The sequence below is a fragment of the Phyllostomus hastatus genome, unplaced genomic scaffold (genome assembly GCF_019186645.2).
Source record: "Phyllostomus hastatus isolate PE091 unplaced genomic scaffold, TTU_PhHast_1.1 phas_contig_86, whole genome shotgun sequence".
NCBI lineage: Eukaryota > Metazoa > Chordata > Mammalia > Chiroptera > Phyllostomidae > Phyllostomus > Phyllostomus hastatus.
Window position 1 is genome coordinate 20,834,067 of NW_025333977.1, and position 18,053 is coordinate 20,852,119.

The following is an 18,053-nucleotide window of genomic DNA, read 5'->3' on the forward strand; positions in this document are numbered from 1 at the left end:
AAGCAGGTTGTGTGGTTTTGACATTAGAACATATGGGTTTCAAGCCTTTCTGCATTCAATAGTTGGGTAACCTATACTGTGTCCCTATATCTCTCAGACTCCCCATCATTATTGGTCCATTGCCGTCAGTGATACCAGTAATTCTCCATATCATTGATTGTTATGAAGATCAAATAAAATAATGTGCATGAAAATTCCTTGAAAACAAAGTGAGAGGAATGATACAAATGCACAATTAGCAGTCTGTATGTTGCAAAGAGTTCCACCATCTCTCTTGCAGGTCAACATTCAGGGATAGAGATTGACTTGCACTGTAGATACTTCGGAAGAGCACTGAACTATAAAAAATAAACGTTGAAAAATAAAGAAGAATGTCATGAGTTTAGACAAGTCAGAAGTGGAAAAGTCCGTTGATGCCTGCCCCAGCAACATTCTACTTTGCACAACATGTCTGTCCCATTCATAGAACCAGCCAAAAGTAATTTGTTTTTCAGTAAATCCTCATTTCCAATATTCTGGATGGCCTCTGGCAGAAAATGTTATATAGCTATAAAAGGCAATTCTTCATCAGGCCATTTTAAGATTTTGCCTGTCCTAGCTACTTAATTTTGGAAGCTGCATCCTATATTCTATCAAAAATTAAAAGGTACCCACATCCCATATTTGATATAATTCAAATCCAACTCTAGATGAGTTGTATTACAGTTTGGTGGCCAATATAGTAAATACCACATTGATAAATGTTTATTATCTTGCATTTTATCATTTTCATTCATCTTTTAATGCTGGTAATTTTGTGCAAGTCCCATAAATATTGAGTAGACCCTTGAAAAACAAGTAGTACCCACAGTCTAGACCCATAGTGGTAACAGATAATACAGCTCTGTCTTTCATAATTATCTAATTAGTCACTTTGTATAATTGTACTGGATTTTGAGAAGGGAGAAAAAGTCCTCACTGGCTGTTTCCCAGTAATCTTTGCCCACAAGTCTATTTTCCCCACCTGCTATGTTTGCCTAAGACCGGTCATTTGTTACCTGCTAGTTCCAATTGATTTCCTTTGCCTTTGCCTCCTTTAGCCATGAGTGCAAAGAACAGACTGTACGATTTATACCAGCCATCTAGTACCAATCATTAGATAACAAGACCCTTTACTGAAAGCATTTAGAGTAAAACAATACTTTAAGTTTACCTTTGCTTTCATTTCCTTCTTTATTACACTAGGTTCAAAGTGAGGCCAAAAATGGTATCACAAGGCCTGTTTAGACATCCAAGCAAAGAATGCCAAGTCATTCTAAATAAATCCCTAGGCTCCAATAGAATTTTATGCGTTTTCAAGTGCAAGTTTCCAATAACATTTTTGGGTTTGGTTTTCCTCTTGTTTGTTTCAGTCACTGTCTTTACATATAAGGGGAAATGAGTCATATTAAATTATGCCCCAACAAGTGTCTTATGGAGTTATATCTAAGCCATCCTGTTTGCTAATAAAAAGATAAGATTTGTCCTCTGAAAGAAGCAGGGTTGGACTACACCAAAGAGCTCACAGCAGTGTTAGACAATCCCAAAGTCATTAGCTGGTGGGGGCATCTGAACTTGTGGCCTTGCCTCAAGTGGGAGGGGTAGGAAGGGAGTAGCAGGGATCTGTCAGTCTTGGAAACTCAGGCCCATGACAAAGATCCTGAGAACTTCCTACGGTTACCAAGAGGCTGCAGTACATTGCATAGTTTTCTTGATAATTATTTTCTAAAGTTGGTGCTGCCTGCTGGCTCACCATTGCTGGTAGAACATTACCAAGACCCACATCTTCCAGAATCACAGGACTCTAAAATCCATACAGAAGAAATAAAGGTTTCTACCACCAGATGCAAGGGGGAAAGTCTGTATTTCAAACTTTGAGCTCAAGTTGACCTCTCTAATGTGTAACCCCCCAAAGAGATTTCCTGATTTCCTCACCTGATTAGCCTCAAAGTCATACAAACCAATTCCAATATTTGCCAAGGTAAATGCAATTAGGTAGAATAGTCTGCCACAAATCTTAAAGCCAAATACACATGGTTTTGAGATATTCAGATTATCCTATTTGGGGTATTCTGTTCATTAGCATGGATTAGTGCCTATATATAATTGCCTACAAGGGTCAAGCACAAAATGTAAATGCAGTATAAGGCAAAATCCCATGGTAAAGACAGAGAAACTGGAGAGGCCATGCCTCATCTAAGAGAGCAGCTGCTGTTCAGCCATGGCTGATTGCTGGCAGGTAGAATGGTGTCCTGGCATGGCCAGCGAGTCTGACACTTCAAGACAAGCCATAAATCTGGATTTTTGTGTGAGGTTTCCCTGTCTGAGTTTTTTATATATTGTGTTCACCTAGCCTGTATATGTCTGCGAGTCACAGGTAGCCCAGGGCGCAAAGAGTCTGAGGACTGGTGTGAATCCTAATTAATTCTTCCATTTGGCATGAATGACAATGACAGCACCATGTCATTCTTTTGTTTTCATTATTTTATTTAGCCTTTGCTGACCTCAAAGAGTTACTAAAGAATATTCAACAATGAGGAAGTGTGGAGTGGAACAAGATCTATGAAACAGCAAAGTAGATATCAAAGTAAAACACACACACACACATTCCTCATTAAAAATTACCAGAAAAACTTTAAACTATGAATGTTCGTCATATGGATAAGTTATTTCAACCGTATAGATTTTTTAAAGTCCTGTTAAGTGATGTACCTATTTCATCTATTTTCTTTACTATTGAATTTTTTAAAATATGTGCACAGTGAGGTGACCTTTATATCAAAGACCACAAACAGTGTTTAAAGATATGCAGCACCTTCTTAAAGAAACACACACATTCTTATAAGCATAGTTAAAAGGGGAAAGGTTAAAGGCTATACTAGATTGTTCTATTCTGTGCCAAGATTCTGCTCCAGCTGCAACCAAATAGTGGTTCTCAGGCTTAATTAAATAAAGACCTGTGTAAATTCTAACTGTTTACTATGTGATTAGAACTTCTCTGGGCAAAAAGCTCATATTTGATTTCCTTGTTGTCTGCACTTGCCCAAACCCTTTACCCACCAGGTATGTACTGAAGCTGTGTAAACTCCACATTTTTCTTTTGGAATCAAGGGTAAGATATAAAAGTTTATAGAAACAGTGAAACCCAATTGTGGAAAATTCATTTTATGTGAATGAAAAAAAATAGTCTATATAATTACAACCAATGTTGTCATGATGAAATTTCTCCTGGTAACACGGAGAGCAGTAGTTCTTAACCTTTGCGTAACAGTCGTCTGGGTGCCTGTTAAAAACACCAATACCCAGGCCCCATCCCGGAGGTTTGGAGGTTCTCTGCGACTATGAGTGAGACCTCCCAAAGTGATTTGAATGCTGGCGATCCAAGGACCACGTTTGGAGAGGCATCAATCCAGAGAAAAACCCTACTCCAAGCTGAACATAGGAGAACTGTTATCTGAATTCATTTTGGGGAAAAAAACATGGTTTTAGTCTTAATAATGAGATGTGGTCATGGCAGGAATACCCTCTTCAAACAGGAATAGCCTTTTCAGTTTCAAAACTTAGCTAATAATTCATTTTATCTTTTAATATTTTCAAAATTCAATGTACATAAATAATTAACATCACCTACTAGTATTTTTTAATTCAGTTCATTTAAAAATCATATGAAAAGAATATGAGATAATGTACAAAATACACACTCAAGAGTTTGATGTTTTCATTTGAACATTCTGAGAAAAAATAAGCACGGTTTAGAAGCAAGCAAAGAGAAATGTATAATTCAGTTAGTGTTTTCTTTCTTTGCTTCTTTCTTTCTTTAATTTGTCCTTGGCATTGATGAAGAACAAATTAGCTACTCTCCTTGGGTGCCTACCAGAAATAATAGTAACAAGTCAAGCTTCCCCCCACCCCTCAGTAATATGTTCCTTTGTAGATAAGCACTGTGGAGAGAGGTAAAATAATGTCTTTTAAAAGTTTAGTGTTTTCTTGTTCTAAGATGTAAATGATAGGGGAAGGACTAGGAGCTATTTCAGAAATATTTATTCCATTGAGACAATGGATTTGGTCATTAGAAGAAAGAATCACAGACTATCAAAATGAAACAAAAGACAACATATTTCACTCAACAGCAAGTTTCAGTACATAAAGAGTAGGCATAGCTTCTCACAATACTGTACGTTTATTGTCTTACAAAATAAACCAAGGGTGCAGGTAGACATTATGGGAAAAGCTTTAATGATGTGAGGCAAATTTTTAAGAGAGGAGATGTTTTTATTTTTAAGGAATTCAATAAATATAACGATAGAGTTAACAAATGTTTTTCTTGTTTTTGCTCTCAAAACTATTCAAACTACTTATTAATCTCCAGACTGTTTCATCAATCTTTTATGATGTGTTACAGGGAGTTTTTCAAATTTAAACTTCATTACATCATTTTATAGTTATAAACCCTGACCACTATAATTCTTGGTTTTAACTAGGCTATGAAGAGAGGAATGTATTCATTAGGCTAGTATGGTGCTAGAAAACTGTAGTTTAACCAAGGTTAAAACAAATAAGATGCCAAAGCCCACAGTTCCAAACTCACTCAAGAGCCTGAAAAATTACTTGAGAAACAACATAATACATTTTAATAATTAGTTTGTCATTTCATCTCTTAGGGAAATGTAGAATACGCAGCAATTACTGTGTTTTTCTATATCTGGGAAAGAGACAGAAGTGATTCTTAGCAATAAGAAGTTATTTGGGCTTGGATCTCCTTTGCCACAGCTTCCTTAACTAGCTCCTGGGTAGAATTCATTAATTTTTATTAACAGGGAAAACATTTGTTCCCGTGACAATATTTGCATTGCCTGAATGATTTTCACCTCTGGCACAAGGTGTGCTATCGGCTCATACATCACCCGATTACTTGGAGAGCAGAAAGACCCTCAGTCATTAGTGAGTGAATTAAAGATGATCTTAAGAGCTATTAATCACAGTGACAAAAGCCTTAATGTTTCTGTGACCCTAGTGGAGCCTGGGGACTCAAAGGGAAGCAGAGGGAGAGAAAATGGAAACATATGTTTTCTCCAAAATAACCTACCTTAGGAGAACTGTCAAAGAGAGAGTCACATCAAACTAAGAAATTCTGCCAGCAACTGGCCTCTGGTTTATGTGTCTATTTATCTTCTTGTGAACCCATGTTTCCTTTTAAAATATATGTTTTCTTTCTATAGACAATTAGAGAGCCAAAACCACTGTCTTTTGTATCTTTAATATCTCTATTCCGAGTGTAGGCAGAAGGACTTGTGTTTTGACTAAACTGCATTTCTTGAAAAAATTCAACATAAATTGTATTCAGTCTGCTAACCACATAAATCAGGATAAAAACAAGCAGACAATAGCAGTAAAGCACCATTATAAACATTAATTCAAGCAGATACAATATTCCAATAATGGACCAAAATGGTAACATTATTAAGTACTATAGTAGGTTACAACACTTAATCATTCTTCAATATATCTGGCTGTATTCGTCTGGATGTTTACAAGATTATAATGGCATCAACTCCACTGTTAATAACATAGGCACTTGCTGGAATTTCAATTATCTTTCGCAATATGTTGACATAAGGGACAGACTACAACTGGCTATTTCTGAATATGGTAAGAAGATCCATATCCCCTGATTTGTATGCATGTCTTTGTTTACAGAGCTGAGGGAAAATATTGCATTGTGCTCATATTTTGCAATTGGTTCTGCCTCTGTGATGCACAAAAACTAAAGGAAATTCTAGCTAAATAGCTTTTCTGCATGTTAGTTTTTTGATGTACTTTAGATTAGCAGAAATGTAGCTGAAATTGCAATTTTCTCTTTCAATATTGATACTATGAAGCCACACACAAAAATTCTCTCTTTCAACCACTTTCCAGTGCCCGGGAGAGAGACTGAAATGTAACTGGGGCTCAATTACATGTTAGTCAACTATGTGTTGACTAACTGAATTGGGTAATTAAATGACATTGAAAAATAAATACTGTGGATATGCAAAATTTTCAGAAATTTTTGAATTCTCAATAAACTTTTATTTTCTGTTTTGACTAAAGAATCCAAATTAATTTAACTGAAATACCTGTGTTTGGATTACGTAAGATTATTATTTATTAGAAAGCATTATCTAGAAACATTTCAAGCGTAATTATTTTTCTAGAACCATAGAGAAAATTATATAAAATTATTCTGCTTTAGCATAAGAGATTTTAGAATCATTTAAAAGTCCCAGGAGTAAAATAAAACCTTTTACAGAATCAATCAGTATTTTTAATTCCATTTTACCATTTGCACGACTCTATGAACTAGATTTCATTATTTCCTCATCTCCCAGATGAGGAAACCAAAGTTTATAATATTAAAGTCACTTTCCCTAATGTTACAAATCTAATTAAGAGCCAGAGATTGCCAGGACTCCTGGCTTGAAATCCAGTTCTCTTGCCATTAATCTAAGCTGCGTCTCAAACAGTTTCAAACACAAGAAAAATGCCTCGGTTAACACAGAATCAATCCCTGAAATTGGGACTCTGATAAAGCCTCCTTTCTATTCAGGAAGTCATACTATGAAAGGTTATGGGTGACATCCAAATTCTAACTTTTTGCAATTATTAGTCATAGGAAGAGAACAGTTTAGGAAGTTCATGTCAGACCCACTGATAGAGTATCAAAGATGACTGAACAAAACGCTCAAGGAAGCGCCTTCCTTGGTAACCACACAGGTTCAAATTACCCCTCTATCCATTTAACAGAATCAAGCTCTCTGGAATGTTATTCCTGGGGACAAAAACCTTCTTTATGTAATTCCCTCTTCTCCTGCTGCAACCCCCAACAAATAAGAGGAAAGGTATTCTTGAGTTAAAGGAAAATGAAAAGTATAGATTTACAGAGAAATCTGTTTTCATTTGGCATTTTTCCTCTCCCCAGGCACTTAAAAGGAGATCCATTATAATCTCAGAATAGAGTTCAACACTCATGAAATTGTAACTTTTTTCCAAAAACAATTGAAAAATTACTTTTGAATGGTTACACCATGCTTCCTAAGATTACAGCAGAGCTTAATTGCAATGTCACATACAGAGTGACAAGAAATACATAACCATCTCATCCTTCTCAAATGTATCAAGTGATGTGTTTTTCATTCAATGGCTCTAGGAAGGTACAACTAATTTCTAATATTTATTGAGAATCCACCATAAGCCAAATGCTAGATTTGGCTTTTTGCTTATTATACTAACCCATTTAATCCTCATAATAGCTCTTGAGATAAATATCACTATTATCCCCATTTTATAGGTAAGAAAACTGAGGCAGAAACATTCACCAAATAGATGAAAAGAAGTCCATGATTCAAACCAGGAAAATCAAACTCCACTTAAACCCTAAACTATATACCTTCTCACTCTGCACTTCACCCTGTTGTAGTTTCCCAGATATAGGATAACAGAATAGTTTTTTAAAAGATACATTTATTCACCCTGGCTGGCGTAGCTCAGTGGATTGAGCGCGGGCTGGGAACCAAAGTGTCCCAGGTTCAATTTCCAGCCAGGGTACATGCCTGGGTTGCAGGCCATAACCCCCAGCAACCGCACATTGATGTTTCTCTCTCTCTCTCTATCTCCCTCCCTTCCCTCTCTAAAAATAAATAAATAAAATCTTTAAAAAAAAAGATACATTTATTCAATCCTAAATCACATTAAAACATTTAAAATTGCACCAGCAGATCCGGAGACAAGGATATTTGTGAGCAAGTGGTTTATGTCAGAGGTGGTCTCAAAAAAACACAGGTAGGGAAACAGGACCAAAGAGAAGAACCGGAAGTGAATAAAGGGTGTGTGCTACCCAGTGAGTTACCACTAGGAACTCGGGAAAACAGTATAGATTAGCATGGCTGAGGCAAGGGAGCTGGGGATTTAGCCACCAATTCCCATTAGTCATATGCTGAGAGCCAATCCCAAGGGATGTAAATCCTTGAACTTCTGACCTGCCCACACTCAGACCAGGCTGACTCAGGCAAACAGTTTGGAAGTCCTGGCTGGCACGCGCAGAAGCGGTAAGGGGATATGGATGGAGCACTGGCCACAACCAGCGTGTGCAGAGGAGATGTTTCAGATTCTGTCTGGTTTTCTTGTTCCAATAGGCAGAGTTTGATCCAGTAATTAAAAACCACATGTGCTTGGCAAGGGAAATAAATTTTTTATGAATCCTCTGTTCATATTACTTACTAATTCACTGTTTTGCAACCCAAACTTAATGTGATCTTGAATCTAGGTCCAGTGCTGGGGGCAGAGATTAAAATAAACTAAAAACAATGTCAAACAAGACATAAAGTAGCCATTAAAACAAAGACTGATAAAATTGACTACATTAAAAGTAAGACCTTCTGTTCATTTAGAGATAGCATAAAGAAAGGAAACAAAAGAAAATCAACAACCGGGGGGTGATATTTGAAAACTATATCCTTATCCAAGGTTTATGATATAAAAACAACTTCTAAAATAAATAAGACTACACAAAACCGAATGGAAAGACAGACAGGTCATAGACATGAACAGAATTTCAATGAACAGGAAACACAAAAGTCCTATAAATATGTTAAAAGAAATTCGATCCCTTCAGTTATCAGGAAAATATATAATAAGGTGAGGATGAGAGTATTTTACACTCCCTAGGTTAGCATATGGGATAATAACAAGTGGTCTAAATATGTAAAGGATGCAGGAGCTCTTACACACTGCTGGTGTGTGTATAAACTGGCACACATACCTTTAAAAACAATATTATACTACCTTGTGCTTTTCCCCTTAGCATAGCAATTTCATTCCTAAACATGTAAGTTAGAGAAACTCTTGTATGCACATACTGGAAGACACATTTGAGACTGTGCATGTTAGCACTGCTTTAAAAAAAAAACTACAAATCCAAAGGCCCATCCACACATGAATGAATAAATACGCTGTGGTATAGTCACATCATAAAATAGTACAAACGTGAAAATGAGCAACATTGATGAATCCTAGAAACTACATATGGCATGAAGAAAAGCAAGACCCAGAAGATTATTTTCTTTAACTCAAAAATAAGCCAAGCCAATGTATTGCTTGGGAATATATACATAAGCAATAAAGCCATTTTTAATTAGGGGCATCATAATGGTAACATTCAGTGGAACAGTTACCTGTAGAATGAGGAGGAGCATGGGACAGGGAAGATGCATTTGGGGAGATATAACAATACAGTCACAGTCTACTTCTGCAATTAGGTAGTGAGTTCACAGGTGTTCATTTTATTTTTGAAATCTATTACTTGTGCATATGTTACATATATTATGTTATATATACTCTTTTCAACGTATCTAGTACGACATAATGAAAGAATAGTAATTAAGAAAATGAGCTCGACCTTACATGGCTTACAATCCTGTGGGGAAGCCTTCTGGCTCAAACAGGAAGTGCTTTAATAGACAAGTGAATCACAATAGAAGGACAGAGGAGCCCACCCTGCCTGCGAGAAGATTTCGTGCAGGAAGCCTTGAAGAATATGTAGGATTTGCCAAGTGGAGGTCAAGAAGAGCATTCCAGGCAGGGGCAACCAGATGAGCAAAGGACTGAAAGGAGATTGGAGCCTGCTAGTCGTTAAGGGACTAGGATGGGAAGCAGGGGGTAAGAGGAGGGAGAGGGGTAGATGACACCCCAAATCATTTCCTATTGAGGGAGTGCCAAGATTTGGATGATTTTCTGGCAAGGTACAATTCTCACACCTTTAAGGGGATCTGTTACCATTGCTCATCTTTTCAGAAACGAACCACATGCCCTCCAAAGCTTCTGAAAGAAAGGAGGCCGCTTCTGTTTCCCACCTCAGACTGGTTGTGTTGGGAGAGGGGGACAAGAAGTTAAATACATCTAGCCCCTTCTCTCTGCCATTTTAGACAGCTTACCCCAGACCTGAGGGTCAAGTAATCACCTCTAGATTTGTAGAGAAATTCCAGCTGGGTGGTCTACCAAGGATTAAATGCCAGGATCATTGAGAAAATTTTGTCCCATTAAAGGCACAGAGGCCAGGCGATCCTTCCCTTTGTGGAGCTGACTCTGCCTTAGGTGCACAAGTAATTTCCGAAATAGTTCAAACAGCCTAGAGGAGCAGAGGCTGCACTGGCAGGAGGAATAGAGACAACAATGAGTCTAGTCACACCAGAGCCTGCCCTGTCTGGCCACACTGAACTCACATGCAGAGTAGGGAGAAGGGCCACCCTTTCCTAACCCCATGGCCTACCAGTCCAGCTGGGCACTGTGGGCAGATGGACAGAATCTACGGCCCCCTAGGAGAAATCTGAGGCATCCTTATCATGAACAGAACCTTCATCTCTAAAAAAGCATAACCAGTATGTTTGCATTTCTATTCTGTATGACAAAGATTGTGTTACAGATGGAAAATTATGCAATGATAATGAAATCCATACCCAAGTAATGCTCCTAATGTTTATGGTAAAATGCTTTAATTTACCCTCACTTTTAACACTGTGAACGTATACAAACTTGTTATTATATTCACTGACATATATTAGTAAAAATATGCCCATTTTACCAAACCCCAAAATGCAATCTACCAAAAACTAGAAAGGCCTACAGGAAACAGAACGGTGTTCATTTTGTTTATTAGCAAATTTGAAATATTTTATCACACGGATAACACATGGTATTATTATTGTTACTTAAACTGTTCCAATGGACTTGTCTGAAATTATATCAAATACACATAAGATTTTTGGCAGATGAAAATATCAGGAATAAAGAGGTTTTTAAAAATAGGGGAAGGGCCATCAAGGAGCATGTATAAAGGACACATGGGCAAAGAAAGCCAAAGAGTTCAAGGGTGGGAGGCAGGGGGAGGTGGGACAAGGGGAGTGGTGGGGGAAAATGCAGACAACTATACTTGAACAACAATAAAAAAATAAAATAAAAATAATTTTTTAAAAAGATTTTTCCATCTCAGTTACATTTCTTTTTTTTTTAATCCTCAATAGGGGATATGCTTATTCATTTTAGACAGAGAGGAAGGGGTAGGGGGAGAGAGAGAGACAAACATCCATGTGAGAGAGAAACATCCTTTGGTTGCCTCATGTCCCAATGGGGAATGGAACCTGCAACCTAGGTATGTGCCCTGACCAGGGATCAAACCCACAGCCCTCTGATATATGGGGCAATGCTCCAACCAGCTGAGTCACCTAGCCAGGGCTCAGTTACATTTCTTAAGAGTAACTTCCATATGCCATTAAAGTATAAATAAGAGAGTTTTAATCTACTTTAGTTTCCTAGCAAACAGAAAGGATGTAGGAGGGAACTAGTGACAAGGTATTATAATTTATAAGACGTAGGAACGTAAGCATCCTGATTAGTTAGGAGTGCGAACTTAATTTCTCCCATGCATGTAAAGGAAGCTTCAGATGTTTCACACTGAAGAATCGCATTAAGGAAATTATAGAGAAAGTGACCGCTAACATTTAGTGACAAAAAGAAAGAGAGACAGTGAAAACAAATAAATAGCAAGAGTTTCCTAAAAGTGAGGTTGCTGGGATGAAGGTCCGGGGCCACTCTGAGTGGTTTCTCTTCCATTCCTGGACTTACAGGCCCACAACCTTGGAAAAGCCATCACTGAGGCTTCCACATTTTTTTCCATTTGCAGTTTTTGACCCTGAATATACAGTAGAATTGGTCAAATGCAGTAGTGTCTTTATGACCCTAGTAGGTTTCTTCATATTGCAGTTATTTCAATGGAGGTCTGTATTGTTTCTCAACATGCCTCACAGAACCTAGTCCAGCACCTTGCATTCCATAGGTGCTCAGTAATTATCTGTTGAATTTAAATGATTAAATTTCTTTGAAAGATGACAGATTCCCCACAGTATCAAAAACAACTATAAGTTTATAAAGATTGTTTTCTTTTTCTTTCCTTTAAAGATTGTATGTATTTATTTTTAAAGATTGTATGTATTATTTTTTAGAAAGAGAGAAAGAGAAGGAGAAAAACACTGATCGGTTGCCTCCTGCACATGCCCCGACCCCGTTCCAGACCCCCAACACGGGCACGTGCCCTGACCCAGAAGGGGACTGGCAACCGTTCGCTTCGCAGGACGACGCCCAATCAACTGAGCCACGCCGGTCAGGGCAGATTATTTTTCTATTCACAGTATTTGAAAGTATTTTCCAGAACTGGGAATTCTCTTCCGCATCTGCTTTGAAATTTCTTGATGTTCCATGGAAAAGAATAAATTGTAACTGGAAATTCCACCCAGGGCCTCTTCCCTGTGAGCAGTCTCCTTGACTCTCTTCCAAAGAGCCAACAACAAAGGCCCCATTCATGCTGCCCACATTAGGTCCTTTCAGTTCACTCATGCCTGTTGTCAAATATGTATTGAGTACCTAATACGTGCAAGGTACTGAACTATTTTCTATTGCAGGAAGGAAAGGGGGAAGAAACATAGTCCCAATTTCCTCCCCAAATTAATATTGCAATCTGAGCAATAGAGTCGCCTTAAGTAATCATGTTTTTATTGTAATGTCTTTGCCCTCCTTAGCTGTCAAACACCACATTAAAACACGGGGGAACAAAAAATAAACAAACAAAAAAACACTTCTTCTGTCTGCCCTCAGACAGCTGAGGCTACAGCCTGACTTCTGCTCCCATCATTCCCCTGAAAGCCCTTCTCTGGCTTTGCCAGTAGCTGCTATCCCATCCAATCCAAAAACTTTCATCTTCAACCATCCTCCTCTTTTATAAGACTTGCCTCCTTTCTCCACTCTTCAGGAAGAAAATTCACTCCCCACCCCCCCCACCACTGTCTTCCCACCTGCAATCCTGGGTCTGCCGCTTTCCCTGCTCACCCCCAAGTGCAGCAGGGCTCTGCCTAGGCGGCCTATCAGCAACCCTCTCTGGGGCAGAGGAGGGGTCCGGCTGCCCCTGGGAGCTCGGTTCTCTCTGAAGACAGAAAAGGACTCTCAGCGCTATATATTTTAGCCTGCTTCTCTCCCCTCTTGTTGTCAGAGAGCCCTGTCCATCCACAAATCTCACTGAGTAGAGAGATCTCCCTGATATGGGGAACATTTTTTTAAAAATCATAAATACAGAGAATGGGTTGGTGGTTACCAAAAGCAGTTGGGGTAGCAGATTTGGGTGACGGGATATAAATTTATTAAATAAAAATTAAATCAATCAACCAATAAATAAAACTGAAGAAAGCCGTGAAAAGAGAAAAAAAAGACTGATCCCTGGTAGGGAAACAATCTTTTTAGATAAGCCACTGCATTTAATGTCATAGCAGATAATCTACATCTAACAAATGATGATTTTTTAATATAATGTCCTCACTGAATCCTCAGTAATACTAAATACCAGTTCCCTCAATTTTTCAAATTAAAAAAAATGGCATAATGAGGCTGAAGACCTTGTGTAAATAAATGTACACGGCCAATAGGTGGCCAAGGCAGGATCCTTACCCAGAACTGTTTTTCTCTCCATAAATGACTGATCATACATTTTGTGAGGATAGATTTTACTGGTTTAGCTAGTTTCACAAGTTTAACTATATCCTCATACCCCCTAAAACACATGTATAATAAATGAAGTTGAGGCATTCGTAGACTTTTTTTGTGCTCACATACATGTGCACAAAACTACCCAGGAAGAAGTGAGTAAAGAAAAGAATAGAGAATATCCTAGAATCTCCAAATTTTCATCCCCAAACTCACCCTTTCACAGGTTTCCCATCACTGCATCTGAGGACTCTTTCTTTATGAGGATAGCTTTATGAGTTGAAACGCGTGGAACTTCTCCCTGTCCCAGGCTCTCTCACCCAGTCTACTTTCAAATCCTTTTAGCACTTCCTGAAGCATCATTCTGATCATGTCGCCCTCACTCTCAAATCCTGTGAGGACTCTCAGTTCTCACATCAAGGAAGGTAGCCTAAGGCCTTTGTCAGCACGGCCCATCCTTCCTCCAGGGACCTCAACACACACCCACCAAACTTCCCCGACAGACAGACGCTCTCACCCTAAACAAATAATATGGATCCTCCTCCACAGGCAACATGCTTGGAGCTCCTATCACAGAACTTGCTAAACCTCCTCCTCATTCTTGATAACTCACTAAGCAGACAATGGCTCTGGGTGCTGTGTTTTTTCTTTGTTTAGTTATCTTAAATTCTACACTGCCACCCACCACCTCTGCTTTGCAGATGAGAAAATTAAGACTGAGAGAGTTGCCCATGACCATACACCAAGTGTTGGCCAAAAAGATCCCTTGCTCTTAGGTACCACACGGTACTCCTGCCCACGTTCCTGTGTGGACGGGTCATGCCACTCCCTGCATGTGCTGCTGTGGTCCACTAAACACAAAACTAATTAAAAGTTGTCTTGAATTCCCAGATTTTTTTTAGTATAACTTTGTCAATCAATAGTACTTAAAGATCTATAAATTTTTCATGTTATAAAAAGGAGTCCTCATATTTTAAAAGATTAAAATCCAACTCTATTTTACCTAGAATCTAGAACTTAGTTGGAAGCCTCCTCACAACCCTGAGATCTAAACAAAATTGCCAGAATCACCCAGTTCCTTGGCCCGGGACGGTCCAGAACCCTCACAGGGACATACTCGAATTCCCTGGGGCGGAGGAATTAAGTCCTCTGGCACCCAGACTCTAACATTCTCCTGGTCCTGCACCACTCTCCCGCACATGGCCTGTAAAACTCACCCTCTCATTCAGTATACTGGGGAAGGCCAGTCAAATCCAGCATTTTATGAGTTTTATTTGATCAAGGGAAGAAATAGGTGGGGATCTGTAGGTTAAGATCACAGCAAGGAATGTGTGGTTGCCCACTCTCCCTCCTGCTGAGAACTTCTCTGACTTTGAGTTTGAGGTGTTCAGAGAAAAGCAGAACATTTTTCTCACTAAGTCCATGTTTACAAAGCACCTTTATAAAGCACCTATTATGTTCCAGGTGCCATGCTAATTTCTGGGAGTAAAACAATGAAATGGATATTGTCCCTATCCTCAAAACAATTCAGAGTTGGGACCAGAGCACACAAACAGAGGATCACTGCACAGAATGGTGAGTGGGCCATTACCCAGAAAGTACTCAGGATCACCTAACAGGAAGAAACCACTGCAACTTGGAAAGCCAGGGAAGGCTACACACCAAATCTGAAATTTTAAAAGATGCATGTTGCATGAAGATTTGGTCACGTCAAGGTAGCCGAGTGAGGGGAAGTGCAATCTAGGCAAAGAGAAGCGTGCATGTGACTAACATATTCAAGGATCAGTGAGTAGTTCTTTGTAGCTTTAGGCATAAAGCTACATGTAGCTTCCCATGTAGCTTTGGAGTTTAGGCATAAAGAAGGATACAAGATACAAAGCTGAAATGGTAGGTCTGAGGCATATTATGAAAATCCTTGTTTGTGATGTTAAGTGGTTTGGCAGCTAGGACTCATGACATGATCAGCTCTGTATTTTGGAAAAGAAACTGGAAAAGTTCTTGGATGAAAGCGAGGAGTGGGGAGAAATAAGGGTTTGTTACAATGGTCCTGGTGACCAGTGACAAAGTGATATTTAGCTCATCATTGGAACCTGACTCACAGTAGACTCCCAACAAATGCTCTCACTTAACTGAATTTGTCTCACTAGCATCTTGCTCTAATGTAGCAAACAACTGACCTTGACACGGTATCTTTTAAAATGCCATCTAATTTTGAATCTTGACAGTGCTCAGATGTCTGACTAGTGTTAAGAAGACATGGAACTAACTGAATATTTATAAATCCTCTACCACATGCTAAGCAATTTCCATACGTTATCTCATTTACTCCACACAACGATGCTTCAAGATAGTATTTTCTCTGTTTTACATAGGAGGAAAATGATGTCAGAGTAATAAACGAACGAATTTATCCAACTAGGGTTAACACCGGAATTTGATTCTGATGTGTACCTAACTTCAAAGTCACCTGTAAATTGTAGGTATTATGGCAGCAGAGATCACTGGTATAACCACATTCTCCCTGACCAAATATTTCAGAATGGGATTCACAGGAGCGAGACAGGGGTGTGGCTGAGAGATTTCTGGCCTGGGAAGAGGAGTTCAGATACTGGTTTCATTTTTTACTACACATGGCAGCAAACCATAATGAGTCAGATATTGTCATAACACATTGCATAATTCCAATGAGGCATTCACATCTCAACAACTCTTGGTTATTTCCGATTCAGTAATAAATCAAAGAGATCAACTCGTTGGTGGGTTGGGGGGGGGGGGTGGAAAACTCATTTAACCCTTAAATGCCATTCAATAATAGATAGTATCATCAGTAGGCGATGCCACTTTCCATAACACATTTGGCTCCTGATCCTTTGGCATCCAGACTTCTAACATCTTCACATGCTGATAAATTTCTGACCCTGAAGTTTTATTTCAATTCAGATCTCCAAATTCTCCTTAAGCCAGTCTACCAGGAGGATTGTCTATCGACACAGAGATAGAACATCATCCACATCACTTTCAAATTTTAAAAACAAAGCCAAATGAAGCTCATTTGGAAAGGTCTTTTCTTTCTTTAAGGTGAGAGCTGAAGCACAAATGAAGCATACCATGGTAAATAGAAACTGTGCTCGCTTGCAGTCATGCACTATAGCCATTAAGCCTTAAGGTCTTAAGGTAGCAAGCAATGCATATGATAAATTTCTCAAAAACATCCCAGCCATAACATAGTTCTTGCTGATTGCTCATTTACCCATAATGCATGCTGTCATAGCAAAGCCTGACAAATGACAGAGAAAGCTCAGGTTATTTTTTACACTGACTGCCAAGCCCCTCACCTCAGATTATTCATTTATTAGGGCAATCACTGAGGTCTGGGTACTTAATATTGTTTTCACCAAATATGAAAATGATCTACTTGCCTATTCTTCAGTTCCTCCTAGGGCAAGCCATTTATCATCAGCTCAGGATAAATGACTGCTTCATTATAGCTATAATTTATGAGGTGTTAGAAGTAAAGAGCCACGCCTAGAGACTTAAAGCTTTAATATGGATTAAAATAAGATAATCAATCAAGCTAATACAAATTTTCTCTCAGCATTATTTCTTGTTTAGAAATAGCTTAATAATTTGGTGGGGTGGGCAGGTTTTAAACCGTGTTGAGTATCTCATTATCCAACACCATGCATGTGAGTCTGAGGCAGTATGTAAATAGAGGATGGAGGAGATACTACCGGGGTAGAGGGAAATAAAACCAAACCGCCGGCTGTGATTGACTGGCATCCTTATTTTCCTTAATGGTGTCTGACAAACTGGAGGCCCAAGTTTACAGAGAAGGTGTAAACTTAAGGAGTCGATTCTCTCCAATTTCCTTATTTCTCTGGAAGAATATTATAGAAAGATTGCTGCTGCCTTATTGTTTCCTTACTCTGTCTGCAACAAAGAATTGACTCTAGGGAAAAAAAAGTTATGTCTCAATAACATTTCAACAATTTTGCTTTCTTTTATTATCTGAAGCAGAGTTTCACAACTCATAATTTGGACAAGAGCAGCTTCTTGCTGTGTCTGGGGAATAGACCATTTCCCACTAAAATAGCATTACAGTCTTAAAAATTTTTTTTCTGGTTTGTATCTTGATTTTATAGTTATTGGGCTACGCCAAAACAAATATTATTTCTAAATTATGTGTCATGCTCAACACACTAACAGAAACCTATTTGACCACTTGAGTAAGAAGCCTTGAAGACTGTACGGGAAGTTCACAATTTAATGCTTTAAACACATACCACCAGGAGGAAAATCACCACAAGAATTAACAAATAAGCAGTCTAAAGCCAAAGACACTAAAGCGCTATTAAAAAACCTTCGGAAAGTTCTTGCCCTTTTCTTCAGACGGTGCTCGGTGCAGGTGAGACCAGCGGACCCCTGCCGCCGGCGGGCAGGTCTTGAAGGATACTTCCAGCGAGGCCTGGTGACTG

At 38.7% G+C, this 18,053-nt stretch overlaps 1 protein-coding gene across 8 annotated transcripts in view; it reads right to left on the reverse strand.

Annotated features, from left to right (window-relative positions):
• Positions 1–18,053, reverse strand: part of MECOM (MDS1 and EVI1 complex locus) — a 550,693-nt gene that overhangs the window by 320,437 nt on the left and 212,203 nt on the right. Inside the window, exon 1 of one of the 8 annotated variants that reach the window (XM_045850967.1) lies at positions 13,795–13,894. The exons of the other annotated variants lie outside the window; for them this stretch is intronic. The gene's annotated coding sequence lies outside the window, so the exon portion shown is untranslated. Of the gene's footprint in view, positions 1–13,794; positions 13,895–18,053 lie in introns of those variants that run through there. 8 annotated transcript variants of the gene reach the window in all.